This window comes from Rutidosis leptorrhynchoides, chromosome 7, assembly GCF_046630445.1.
Source record: "Rutidosis leptorrhynchoides isolate AG116_Rl617_1_P2 chromosome 7, CSIRO_AGI_Rlap_v1, whole genome shotgun sequence".
NCBI classification, from domain to species: domain Eukaryota; kingdom Viridiplantae; phylum Streptophyta; class Magnoliopsida; order Asterales; family Asteraceae; genus Rutidosis; species Rutidosis leptorrhynchoides.
In genome coordinates, this window is record NC_092339.1 from 58,360,772 (window position 1) to 58,375,476 (window position 14,705).

The window sequence follows — 14,705 nt, forward strand, 5'->3', positions numbered from 1 at the left end:
ACGTGTGCTAGAACAGCATAGCAACCTTTTCTTATTAGTTTTTGTGCCTTCAAATTACTAATAAGATGTAGCTTCGTGTTGCCCTTTTCTCCGTACACCATTAAGGGTTTTCCTTTTTCTTGTATAATGCGAATTGCATTTTTGTAACAAACGATCTCTGCTTTCACTTCTTTCAACCAGTCCATACCGATTATCACATCAAAACTCCCTAACTCTACTGGTATCAAATCAATCTTAAATGTTTCGCTAACCAGTTTAATTTCCCGATTCCGACATATATTATCTGCTGAAATTAATTTACCATTTGCTAATTCAAGTAAAAATTTACTATCCAAAGGCGTCAATGGACAACTTAATTTAGCACAAAAATCTCTACTCATATAGCTTCTATCCGCACCCGAATCAAATAAAACGTAAGCAGATTTATTGTCAATAAGAAACGTACCCGTAACAAGCTCCGGGTCTTCCTGTGCCTCTGCCGCATTAATATTGAAAACACTTCCGCGGCCTTGTCCATTCGTGTTCTCCTGGTTCGGGCAATTTCTAATAATGTGGCCCGGTTTTCCACATTTATAACAAACTACATTGGCATAACTTGCTCCGACACTACTAGCTCCGCCATTAATCGTTCCGACACCATTTGTTCCTTTCGTTCTGTTAACCCCTGGTCCGTAGACCTCACACTTAGCCGCGCTATGACCATTTCTTTTACACTTGTTGCAAAATTTGGTGCAGAACCCCGAGTGATACTTTTCACACCTTTGGCATAGCTGCTTCTGATTGTTGTTGTTGTTGTTGCGGTTGTTATTGTTGTTGGGATGATTGTTGTAGTTGCTGTTGTTGTTGTTGTTGTTGTTGTTGTTGTGCCGATTGTTGTAGTTGCGATTGATGTTGCGATTGTTGGGATAATTGTTGCGATTATTGTTGTAATTACTGTTGTTGTTGTATTGGTGATTCTTATCACCGTTTTCCTCCCACTTTCTTTTGACTTGCTTCACATTGGCCTCTTCAGCCGTCTGTTCTTTAATTCTTTCTTCAATCTGGTTCACTAGTTTGTGAGCCATTCTACATGCCTGTTGTATGGAGGCGGGCTCGTGTGAACTTATATCTTCTTGGATTCTTTCCGGTAATCCTTTCACAAACGCGTCGATCTTCTCTTCCTCATCTTTGAATGCTCCCGGACACAATAGGCACAATTCTGTGAATCGTCTTTCGTACGTGGTAATATCAAATCCTTGGGTTCGTAACCCTCTAAGTTCTGTCTTGAGCTTATTGACCTCGGTTCTGGGACGGTACTTCTCGTTCATCAAGTGCTTGAATGCTGACCACGGTAGTGCGTACGCATCGTCTTGTCCCACTTGCTCTAGATAGGTATTCCACCATGTTAACGCAGAACCTGTGAAGGTATGCGTAGCGTACTTCACTTTGTCCTCTTCAGTACACTTACTTATGGCAAACACCGATTCGACCTTCTCGGTCCACCGTTTCAATCCGATCGGTCCTTCGGTTCCATCAAATTCCAAAGGTTTGCAGGCAGTGAATTCTTTGTAGGTGCATCCTACACGATTTCCTGTACTGCTAGATCCAAGGTTATTGTTGGTATGTAGCGCAGCCTGTACTGCGGCTATGTTTGAAGCTAGAAAAGTACGGAATTCCTCTTCATTCATATTCACGGTGTGTCGAGTAGTCGGTGACATTTCCTTCAAAATAGTCAAATGGAACAAGTTAATCATACAGAATATTAAGAGTAGTTAATAGTATTTCGTAGCATAATATGAACTCATTTATAAAAGCTTTTTCTTCATATTAGCGTTTTATAAGTTTAAATTCGGGTAGTACCTACCCGTTAACTTCATACATAGTAGCTAATATACAATTCAACTACTACAATTCTATATGAAAAACTGATTATAATAATATTTCGCGTTCAAACTTTTATACAATATTTTACAAACTTACAATACCGCTTATTTTACATAAAGCATGAAATATAGCACACAATAACTTTGATACAAGATAGTTGTGAAGATAATTCTAGCTAGTACACAAGTCGTTTAGCAAAGGCAATAAAGATACGTAATTCATACGTCCAGAAACAAGTCATGCATTCTGGTTTTACTAGGACTACTTCCCATCCTTGGTCTTGTGGAACATAACCGTTATGGCCGTTGATAAGACAGCGTGTTGTAACGTTGTCAAAGGGACGAGGGTTACGTAATGTCCAACAGTCCCGTAACAATCTAAAAACCTCATTTCTTACCCCAATTACCGACTCCGTCACTTGTGGGAACGTTTTGTTTAATAGTTGTAGGCCGATGTTCTTGTTCTCACTTTGGTGAGAAGCGAACATTACTAATCCGTAAGCATAACATGCTTCTTTATGTTGCATGTTAGCCGCTTTTTCTAAATCACGAAGTCCAATATTCGGATATATTGAGTCAAAATAATTTCTTAACCCATTGCGTAAAATAGCATTTGGGTTCCTCGCAATATATGCGTCAAAGTAAACACATCGTAACTTATGGATTTCCCAATGTGATATCCCCCATATTTCGAACGAAAGCCTTTTATAAACCAAGGCACTCTTGGAACGTTCTTCGAATGTCTTACAAACTGATCTCGCCTTAAATAGTTGTGCCGAAGAATTCTGACTGACTCTAGACAAGATTTCATCAATCATGTCTCCGGGTAGGTCTCTTAAAATATTGGGTTGTCTATCCATTTTGTGTTTTTATACTGTAAAATAGACAAGAGTTAGATTCATAAAAAAAAAATACTTATTAATACAAGCAATTTTTACATATATCATAAAGCATAAGCACACTATATTACTTATATTACACCACACAAATACAACTATCTTATTCCGAATCGCTTATTTCTTCTTCTTCGGTTTTGGATCGTTTTGCCAAGTTTCTAGGGATATATGATGTTCCCCTAATACGAGCCGTCGTTATCCACATTGGTTTAGAAAAACCTGGTGGTTTAGAGGTTCCCGGGTCATTGTTACAACTTAAGGACTTCGGGGGTTGACGATACATATAAAGTTCATCGGGGTTGGAATTAGATTTCTCTATTTTTATGCCCTTTCCCTTATTATTTTCTTTTGCCTTTTTAAATTCAGTTGGGGTAATTTCTATAACATCATCGGAATTCTCGTCAGAATCCGATTCATCGGAGAATTGGTAATCCTCCCAATATTTTGCTTCCTTAGCGGAAACACCATTGACCATAATTAACCTTGGTCGGTTGGTTGAGGATTTTCTTTTACTTAACCGTTTTATTATTTCCCCCACCGGTTCTATTTCTTCATCCGGTTCCGATTCTTCTTCCGGTTCCGATTATTCTTCTGGTTCCGACTCTTCTTCCGGTTCCTCTTCGGGAACTTGTGAATCAGTCCACGAATCATTCCAATTTACATTTGACTCTTCATTATTATTAGGTGAGTCAATGGGACTTGTTCTAGAGGTAGACATCTATCACATAATATCAAACGCGTTAAGAGATTAATATATCACATAATATTCACATGTTAAAAATATATAGTTTCCAACTAAATTTGTTAAGCAATCATTTTTCAAGTAAACACGGTCGAAGTCCAGACTCACTAATGCATCCTAACAAACTCGATAAGATACACTAATGCAAAATTCTGGTTCTCTAAGACCAACGCTCGGATACCAACTGAAATGTCCCGTTCATATTGATTATAAACGTTCCATATTAATTGATTTCGTTGCGAGGTTTTGACCTCTATATGAGACGTTTTTTTTAAAGACTGCATTCATTTTTAAAACAACCATAACCTTTATTTTATCAATAAAGGTTTCAAAAGCATTACGTAGATTATCAAATAATGATAATCTAAAATATATTGTTTACACACGACCATTACATAATGGTTTACAATAGAAATATATTACATCGACATATGTTTCTTGAATGCAGTTTTTACATAATATCATACAAACATGGACTCCAAATCTTGTCCTTATTTTAGTATGCAACAGCGGAAGCTCTTAATATTCACCTGAGAATAAACATGCTTTAAACGTCAACAAAAATGTTGGTGAGTTATAGGTTTAACCTATATATATCAAATCGTAACAATAGACCACAAGATTTTATATTTCAATATACATCCCATACATAGAGATAAAAATCATTCATATGGTGAACACCTGGTAACCGACATTAACAAGATGCATATATAAGAATATCCCCATCATTCCGGGACACCCTTCGGACATGATATAAATTTTGAAGTACTAAAGCATCCGGTACTTTGGATGGGGCTTGTTGGGCCCGATAGATCTATCTTTAGGATTCGCGTCAATTAGGGTGTCTGTTCCCTAATTCTTAGATTACCAGACTTAATAAAAAGGGGCATATTCGATTTCGATAATTCAACCATAGAATGTAGTTTCACGTACTTGTGTCTATTTTGTAAATCATTTATAAAACCTGCATGTATTCTCATCCCAAAAATATTAGATTTTAAAAGTGGGACTATAACTCACTTTCACAGATTTTTACTTCGTCGGGAAGTAAGACTTAGCCACTGGTTGATTCACGAACCTATAACAATATATACATATATATCAAAGTATGTTCAAAATATATTTACAACACTTTTAATATATTTTGATGTTTTAAGTTTATTAAGTCAGCTGTCCTCGTTAGTAACCTACAACTAGTTGTCCACAGTTAGATGTACAGAAATAAATCGATAAATATTATCTTGAATCAATCCACGACCCAGTGTATACGTATCTCAGTATTGATCACAACTCAAACTATATATATTTTGGAATCAACCTCAACCCTGTATAGCTAACTCCAACATTCACATATAGAGTGTCTATGGTTGTTCCGAAATATATATAGATGTGTCGACATGATAGGTCAAAACATTGTATACGTGTCTATGGTATCTCAAGATTACATAATATAAAATACAAGTTGATTAAGTTATGGTTGGAATAGATTTGTTACCAATTTTCACGTAGCTAAAATGAAAAAAATTATCCAATCTTGTTTTACCCATAACTTCTTCATTTTAAATCCGTTTTGAGTGAATCAAATTGCTATGGTTTCATATTGAACTCTATTTTATGAATCTAAACAGAAAAAGTATAGGTTTTAGTCGGAAAAATAAGTTACAAGTCGTTTTTGTAAAGGTAGTCATTTCAGTCGAAAGAACGACGTCTAGATAACCATTTTAGAAAACATACTTCCACTTTGAGTTTAACCATAATTTTTGGATATAGTTTCATGTTCATAATAAAAATCATTTTCTCAGAATAACATCTTTTAAATAAAAGTTTATCATAGTTTTTAATTAACTAACCCAAAACAGCCCGCGGTGTTACTACGACGGCGTAAATCCGGTTTTACGGTGTTTTTCGTGTTTCCAGGTTTTAAATCATTAAGTTAGCATATCATATAGATATAGAACATGTGTTTAGTTGATTTTAAAAGTCAAGTTAGAAGGATTAACTTTTGTTTGCGAACAAGTTTAGAATTAACTAAACTATGTTCTAGTGATTACAAGTTTAAACCTTCGAATAAGATAGCTTTATATGTATGAATCGAATGATGTTATGAACATCATTACTACCTTAAGTTCCTTGGATAAACCTACTGTAAAAGAGAAAAATGGATCTAGCTTCAACGGATCCTTGGATGGCTCGAAGTTCTTGAAGCAGAATCATGACACGAAAACAAGTTCAAGTAAGATCATCACTTGAAATAAGATTGTTATAGTTATAGAAATTGAACCAAAGTTTGAATATGATTATTACCTTGTATTAGAATGATAACCTACTGTAAGAAACAAAAATTTCTTGAGGTTGGATGATCACCTTACAAGATTGGAAGTGAGCTAGCAAACTTGAAAGTATTCTTGATTTTATGAAACTAGAACTTTTGGAATTTATGAAGAACACTTAGAACTTGAAGATAGAACTTGAGAGAGATCAATTAGATGAATAAAATTGAAGAATGAAAGTGTTTGTAGGTGTTTTTGGTCGTTGGTGTATGGATTAGATATAAAGGATATGTAATTTTGTTTTCATGTAAATAAGTCATGAATGATTACTCATATTTTTGTAATTTTATGAGATATTTCATGCTAGTTGCCAAATGATGGTTCCCACATGTGTTAGGTGACTCACATGGGCTGCTAAGAGCTGATCATTGGAGTGTATATACCAATAGTACATACATCTAAAAGCTGTGTATTGTACGAGTACGAATACGGGTGCATACGAGTAGAATTGTTGATGAAACTGAATGAGGATGTAATTGTAAGCATTTTTGTTAAGTAGAAGTATTTTGATAAGTGTCTTGAAGTCTTTCAAAAGTGTATGAATACATATTAAAACACTACATGTATATACATTTTAACTGAGTCGTTAAGTCATCGTTAGTCGTTACATGTAAATGTTGTTTTGAAACCTTTAGGTTAACGATCTTGTTAAATGTTGTTAACCCAATGTTTATAATATCAAAAGAGATTTTAAATTATTATATTATCATGATATTATGATGTACGAATATCTCTTAATATGATATATATACATTAAATGTCGTTACAACGATAATCGTTACATATATGTCTCGTTTCAAAATCATTAAGTTAGTAGTCTTGTTTTTACATATGTAGTTCATTGTTAATATACTTAATGATATGCTTACTTATCATAATATCATGTTAACTATATATATAACCATATATATGTCATCATATAGTTTTTACAAGTTTTAACGTTCGTGAATCACCGGTCAACTTGGGTGGTCAATTGTCTATATGAAACCTATTTCAATTAATCAAGTCTTAACAAGTTTGATTGCTTAACATATTGGAAACATTTAATCATGTAAATATCAATCTCAATTAATATATATAAACATGGAAAAGTTCGGGTCACTACAAACGTGGTCTGTGAAAAGTGTAAAAGGACTGGGCATATTGGCAAAGACTGCAAGATCACCACCCCAACTGCGAAGACAAACCCTACTGGACCAAGGAAGTGCTATGAGTGTGGACAACAGGGCCACTTCAGGAAAGAATATCCCAATAAGAGAAAGGACGGCGGACCAGCACGTGGAAGAGCTTTCAACGTAAACGCAAGAGATGCCCGTGAGAACCCCGACTTGGTTACAGGTATATTCACTATCAACAATCTATTAGCTTCTGTCCTATTTGATACTGGTGCCGATAGGAGTTATGTATGTAGATACTTTTACTCTAAGATAAATTGGTCATTAGTTCCTTTAAAGGAGAGTATGCTTGTTGAGGTAGCCAATGGAAAACTTGAGAAAGTTGACCAAATTAGCCGAGGAGGTATTATCAACATAGCTGGTGTGGATTTCGAGATTGACTTGATACCCATCAAATTGGGAAGTTTTGATGTGATTGTCAGTATGGACTGGTTGACCAAGGTAAGGGCCGACATTATCTGTGGAGATAAAGCTATTCGTATACCACACGGAGATGGTGAGCCACTGATTATTTACGGAGAGAGATGTAACTCGAATCTGAACCTCATTAGTTGCATGAAAGCACAAAAGATCATGAAGAAAGGACGTCTTGCTGTTTTAGCACATGTGAAAACATTAGAAACCGAGGTGAAGAGCGTGGATGATGTACGAATTGTAAACGAATTTCCTGATGTCTTCCCAGAAGAATTGCCTGGATTATCTCCAACGAGGGCAGTGGAGTTTCAGATCGATTTAGTGCCAGGAGCTGCACCTGTAGCTCACGCACCTTATCGACTCGCATCTTCCGAAATGCAAGAGTTGCAGAGCCAACTACAAGAAGTGCTAGACCGTGGATTTATCCAACCAAGTTCTCCGCCTTGGGGCGCACCTATTTTGTTTGTGAAGAAGAATGACGGATCTTTCCACATGTGTATCGATTATCGTGAGCTGAACAAGTTGACGATCAAGAATTGGTATCCCCTTCCCCGAATTAACGATCTTTTCGATCAGTTGCAAGGATCAAGCATTTACTCTAAGATCAATTTGCGATCCGGTTATCACCAGTTTTGGGTGAAGGAGAGTGATGTGATGAAAACTGCGTTCAGAACCCGTTATGGTCACTATGAGTTTCTCGTGATGCCATTCGGTTTAACCAACGCACCTGCTGTGTTTATGGATCTCATGAATCGAGTATGCAATCCATACATGGATAAGTTCGTTATCGTCTTCATAGATGATATCCTCATCTACTCCAAAAGCGAAGAAGAACATGAGCAACATCTTCGACTAGTGCTTGAACTCTTGAGACAAGAGCAACTCTATGCCAAATTCTCTAAGTGCGAGTTTTGGTTGAAGGAAGTCCAATTCCTGGGTCATATTGTGAGCGATCAAGGTATCAAAGTTGATCCCACAAAGATCGAAGCTATCAGCAAGTGGGAAACCCCCACTACTCTGACTCATATCCGCCAATTGTTAGGTCTCGTCGGTTACTACCGAAGGTTCATTGAAGGTTTCTCTCTGATTGCGCGTCCTTTGACCGCGCTGACTCACAAAGGGAAGAAGTTCGTTTAGGAAACCGAACACGAATCAGCATTTCAAACCTTGAAGCAGAAGTTAACCACCGTGCCTATCTTATCACTTCCTGAAGGCAGTGACGATTTCGTCGTATATTGTGATGCCTTGTGATGACCCGGAAATTTCTGACCAAATTTAAACTTAATCTATAACGTTTCCGACATGATAAGCAAAGTCTGTAATATCGAGTCACGAAAGTTTTGGAACTATATTCATGTAATCAATTATTCTTTGACTGTTCTCGAAGATTTTCGAACAATATATATATAACCTAATGTGCATATATATATATATATATATATATATGATTTCAAATTATTTAGTAAACGATATTAACATTCAATTATTGATTCGATTAATATTTAGAAAAGTTAACTAAAACGTTTAAGATGAACCAGTAAAACACTAATTTGCTACAGTATTTTTGAATTGCTACAGTACCCAAAAAGTTACAATGTTTTCGAAAATCACTATTTGCTACAGTAAAAAACTTTACTACAGTAACTTTGCTACAGTAAAATACTATTTCAAAATGAAAATGTATATATGTATATGTATATACTACGAGACGATGATTTATAGAAGTAAATGACCAAAATACTCAAATGTATAAGTTACATCTCGAGTGGTATAGTTTATGGATAATTTAAGTCTAATTTTTGACAAAGGTACGACTCACGAAACGAAAAATACAAGTTTTCTCAGCGTACGAAGGGACATTCAAAAAACCGAAACCGGGACATAAGTCGAGTGATGACGTATGACTTATCGGAACAAAAATTACAAGTCAACTATGCACGTGAATTTAATATAATATATAATTAATTATATATATTATATTTATATTTATTTAATATGTCGACAAACAAAAAGTTAAAACAATGTGAGCTGTAAAACTCACCCATGCGATCGCATGGGTATAAGCCTGGAAAGCCATGCGATCGCATGGCAACCAGGGACAGGCCAAGTACTATAAATTGCTCGATCTGTGGCTCGATTTACACATACATATAGCAATATTACTCCGTAACATATTATTAATTATATTTATTATTATATTTATATTATTATTATTATTATTATTATTATTATTATTATTATTATTATTATTATTATTAAAGATTAATATTATTATTAATCTTATTATTAGTAGTATGAGTATTATTATTTATACATAAAATACTACGACGAGGTCATGAGCGTGTCACTTTCAAAATATGTTTTCGAGCGGGATAGAGCTAAGGAAATTATGAGTTATAGCTATGGAGGTTATGGGTAATGTACGTGGGTATTATTGGCAAATCAAACCTAGTGTTTATCATCTCTGTTGCGTCTACGTACTTTCCTGCAATATTGAATCACAATATTGATACGTGAGCATTCATATCTTATCTTTTATATATTAATTGTGTATCCATGTCTAGTGCTCGAGTAAATATATGTTTATGTATGCTTGTATGCTAAATTTCATCGTTAAATAGTTTATAATGAATCACGAATTAAATACAAATATTACTGATAAAAGGTATATGATGTGCATGTCGTTGGAAAGCTGGCGAAAAATCAATAACTTTTCATTTAGAAACCGTGTAATTTCGGTGAACGAATTAAAAGTTATGATCAACTGAATTATGATTAACGTTAATTGAAATTGCTTTTGAATCTGCAATTGATATTTAAACAACTTGTTAATAAGATTGATAAAGTGGATTTTTGAATATTATCAGCAGAGTAAATGAATCCTTATATAGGACACGTCTCGTTTTGTTAAACAACTATCAAAATTGACTTTTTGAAACAACTTTAGATAACTTTTGTATGTCGATCTCGAGCATTAGGATTGTGATACACTATGACCTGACTAGCTTAATAGACATTTATTGACCAACATATGTTCTCTAGGTTGAGATCTACGGTTATTTGGTAATCCGAGTTTCAGTCACATTTTGGTGAACGACTTTATATGCTGCTAAGGTGAGTTTCATATGCTCCCTTTTTAATTGCTTTTGCAATCTATATTTTTGGGCTGAGAATAAATGCACTTTATTTTAAACGCAATGGATACAAGTACATACTAAATTCTACACCGAGTTTGAACCGAAAATCCCTTAGCTTTGATAACTAGTAGCTGCCAGTTATAAGAACTAGTGGGCGCGAATATTGTATATGGATCCATAGGGCTTGACATCCCCGTCTGTTCCAGGTATAGAAACCCTAGCCTGAACTATAAAACAGACGTATGCTATTTGAGTTTAGTACACATTGGTTTGCGTGTATTGTACATGTTGGTTGCATGTATGTTAAAATAGGGGTACTTATTATAACGTTAAAGCTTAGTTACCAGGGTGCTCAATCTTGTAGAATATTTTGATAAACATTTCTGGATGAAACAACTGAAATCTTGTGATCCACCTTTATGTACAGATTATGCAAGACATTAAAACTATGAACTCACCAACCTTTGTGTTGACACTTGTTAGCATGTTTATTCTCAGGTTCCCTAGAAGTCTTCCGCTGTTTGCTTATATGTTAGACAAGCTATGTGCATGGAGTCTTACATGGCATATTTATCAAGGAAACGTTGCATTCACCAAATCATCACCATGTATCTTATTTTGACTGCGTTGTCAACAGAAGCACTATTGTAAACTATTATTTACGGTGATTGTCTATATGTAGAAATCATCAGATGTCTAAAACCTTTGATTTAAATATTCATTTATGGTGTGCCTTTTCAAAAGAATGCAATATTTACAAAACATATCATATAGAGGTCAAATACCTCGCAATGAAATCGATGAATGACGTGTTCGTCCATATGGATTTGGAGCGATCATCACATGCCTCGAAAAATGGTTTTGGTTGCGTATTGATGCAAAGAACGAAGGTCATTGCTTATGCTTCTCGTCAACTGAAGATTCACGAGCGAAACTACACTACTCACGATCTCGAACTTGGAGCCGTTGTTTTTGCACTCAAATTATGGAGACACTATCTTTATGGAACTAAAAGTACTATCTTCACCGACCACAAAAGCCTCCAACACATATTCGATCAAAAATAGCTGAACATGAGACAGCGAAGATGGATCGAGACGCTGAACGACTATGATTGTGAACTTCGTTATCATCCTGGCAAGGCAAATGTTGTAGCCTACGCTTTGAGCCGAAAGGAGAGGATGACACCTCTTCGTGTTCGGGCCTTGAACATCACCATCCATTCAAATCTCAATAGCCAAATTCGAGTAGCCCAAGATGAGGCTCTCAAGGAGGAGAATATTTCTCATGAACACTTGAACATTCTCGTCTCTCGATTCGAGGTTAAGGAGACTGGACTCCGATACTTCGCCGAAAGAATTTGGGTGCCTAGTTATGGGGATTTGCGAAGCCTCATTCTAGACGAAGCCCACAAGTCAAGATATTCGATTCATCCAGGAGCCGGTAAAATGTACCACGATCTCAAGGAATAGTATTGATGGCCAAATCTTAAGAAAGATGTTGCAACTTATGTTGGGAAGTGTTTGACTTGCTCGAAAGTTAAGGCCGAACATCAAAGGCCCTCTGGGTTACTTCAGCAACCGGAAATCCCGCAATGGAAGTGGGAAATGATAACGATGGACTTCATTATGAAACTACTAAAGACGGTGGGAGGATACGATACCATCTGGGTTATCGTTGACCGTCTTACCAAATCTGCACATTTCTTAGCCATGAAAGCGACGGATACGATGAGGAGACTCGCTCAACCATACATAAAGGAAATTGTATCTCGTCATGGTGTGCCCTTATCTATTATTTCAGACCGAGATGCTCGTTTTGCTTCTAGATTTTGGCGTTCCTTGCAAGAAGCCTTGGGGACACGTCTCGACATGAGCACTGCGTATCACCCGCAAACCGATGGACAAAGCGAGCGGACGATTCAAACTTTGGAGGACATGTTGCATGCTTGTGTTATTGATTTCGGAAAGGCTTGGGAAAGGCATTTGCCGCTAGCCGAATTCTCTTACAACAACAGCTATCATTCGAGTATTAATGCCTCACCTTTCGAAGCATTGTATGGCCGCAAATGCCGTTCTCCTATTTTTTGGGCCGAAGTAGGCGAAAAGCAAATCACCGGACCCGAGTTAGTCCATGAAACAACCGAGAAGATTGTCCAAATTCAAGCGAGACTCAAGACGGCCCGTGATTGCCAAAAGAGTTATGCCGACCTTAAACCTAAAGACTTCGAATTCAACGTGGGTGACCGTGTAATGTTGAAGTTCGCACCTTGGAAAGGTGTAATCCGTTTTGGAAAACGTGGAAAGCTCAACCCGAGATACATTGGTCCTTTCGAAATCTTGGAGCGTGTTGGACCCGTTGCTTACCGACTGGATCTTCCGACTCAATTGAGCTCCGTTCATCCTACCTTCCACGTATCGAATTTGAAGAAATGTCTTGCTGAATCGGAACTTGTCATACCACTGGAAGAACTTACGATTGATGACAAACTCCACTTCATGGAAGAACCTGTTGAAATTATGGACCGTGAGGTCAAAACTTTGAAACACAACAAGATTCTGATTGTCCAAGTCCGATGGAATGCCAAACGAGGACCCGAGTTTACCTGGGAATGAGAGGATCAAATGATGCAGAAGTATCCTCACCTTTTCCTAACTCCTCCATCTACCTCAACTTAAAATTTCGGGACGAAATTTTCTTTAACAGGTGGGTAATGTAACGACCCTGGATTTTTCCGACTTATATTATTAATATTTATTATTAATACTTGCGTTGTACTAAATGTATTCTTATACATTTTACTTGTTACCGTATTTGACTTTCCATGTCCCGACTCGTCTCTTCGACACGTGCTTTTCTTGAATAATATTTCGAATATTATTTACATTCATAATTAATTATTACTAATTATTTCTAATTAACTAATGTAAGTAGTTAATTACTTGGGCTTGTTACTAATTGGTTACATACTTATACATGGGCCTTTATTATTGGACTTGGACTATCAAAGCCCACCCTACATTACTTAATGGACTAATTGTGAGCCCATCATTATTACTAGTGATTTATTAAGGTTAAACATAGATTAATTAAGTGTTGGAGACAAGAATGTCTCAAGCATGCATGCACCTCTTTCCAATGCATTTAACCTTATACTCTTCCTAGCAGACAACACTCTCCCACACATGAATTATCAAACTTGACCACCCCTTTTTGGAGCCTCAAAACCATCGGCCTTTTGGCTAGGGGAGGGAGTTCAAAATTATTATTTTTTGTTACTTATATGCTAGTATTGGACTTCATTTTACACATACTTTCTTACACTACTTCTTTCTCTCAACTTTTTCTCTCTAAATTGTAAGTAACAACTTTATTTTTCTTTCTTCTTTTTCCTTTAAAAATCACCAAGTATCATGATCAATTTACTTGTTTGTTGTTTGTGGTTAAAGATCAAGCTTTCTAGTTTGTATCTTCATGTAATCTTGCTTCTTCCATCCTTTGTTTGATGAGAAGTCAAGAACAAGAATCTAAGCTTGTTAGCTTATGGTTCTACACTTGAAGTATTATAAAGATCTAAAGTTCATAAGCTTTAATATCTTACTTGTGTTCATGTTTTATAAACTTAAGGTTTATTTTCTTAAGATCCAAGCTTTGGCTTGAATCTTCTTAAGTATGAAACAAACATGAACTTATTAATTGTAACTTTAGTTTATTTCTTTCTTTTATAAGTATTTCAATTAGTGACTTATTTAATTTTGGTCAAGTATTACTAGTTAAACATGATCTCATTTTTCTTGAAACTAAAGTTTAAACTTTGTAAGTTCAAGAACATGGAAGTTAAACTTTCTAGTTATAACTTCATACACTTATGTTGGATCTAAGTTTCTATAGCTTATGGTCTTCCAATTTTGTCTAAAACAAAAGCTTATAAGCTTATATATACATTCTACAAGATTAAAATCTAAGTTTCATAACTTATGATTTTATTAAAGTAAAGATCCAAGTTCCATAACTTAGGGTTTAACTTAAGAACACTAGATCTAGACTTTCTAGTATAGGATCTTCAAGATCTAACTAAGATCTAAGTTCTACAACTTAAGTTCTTGTTTATTTAGTTTACATTCAAGTTTATAGCTTAATATTACTATT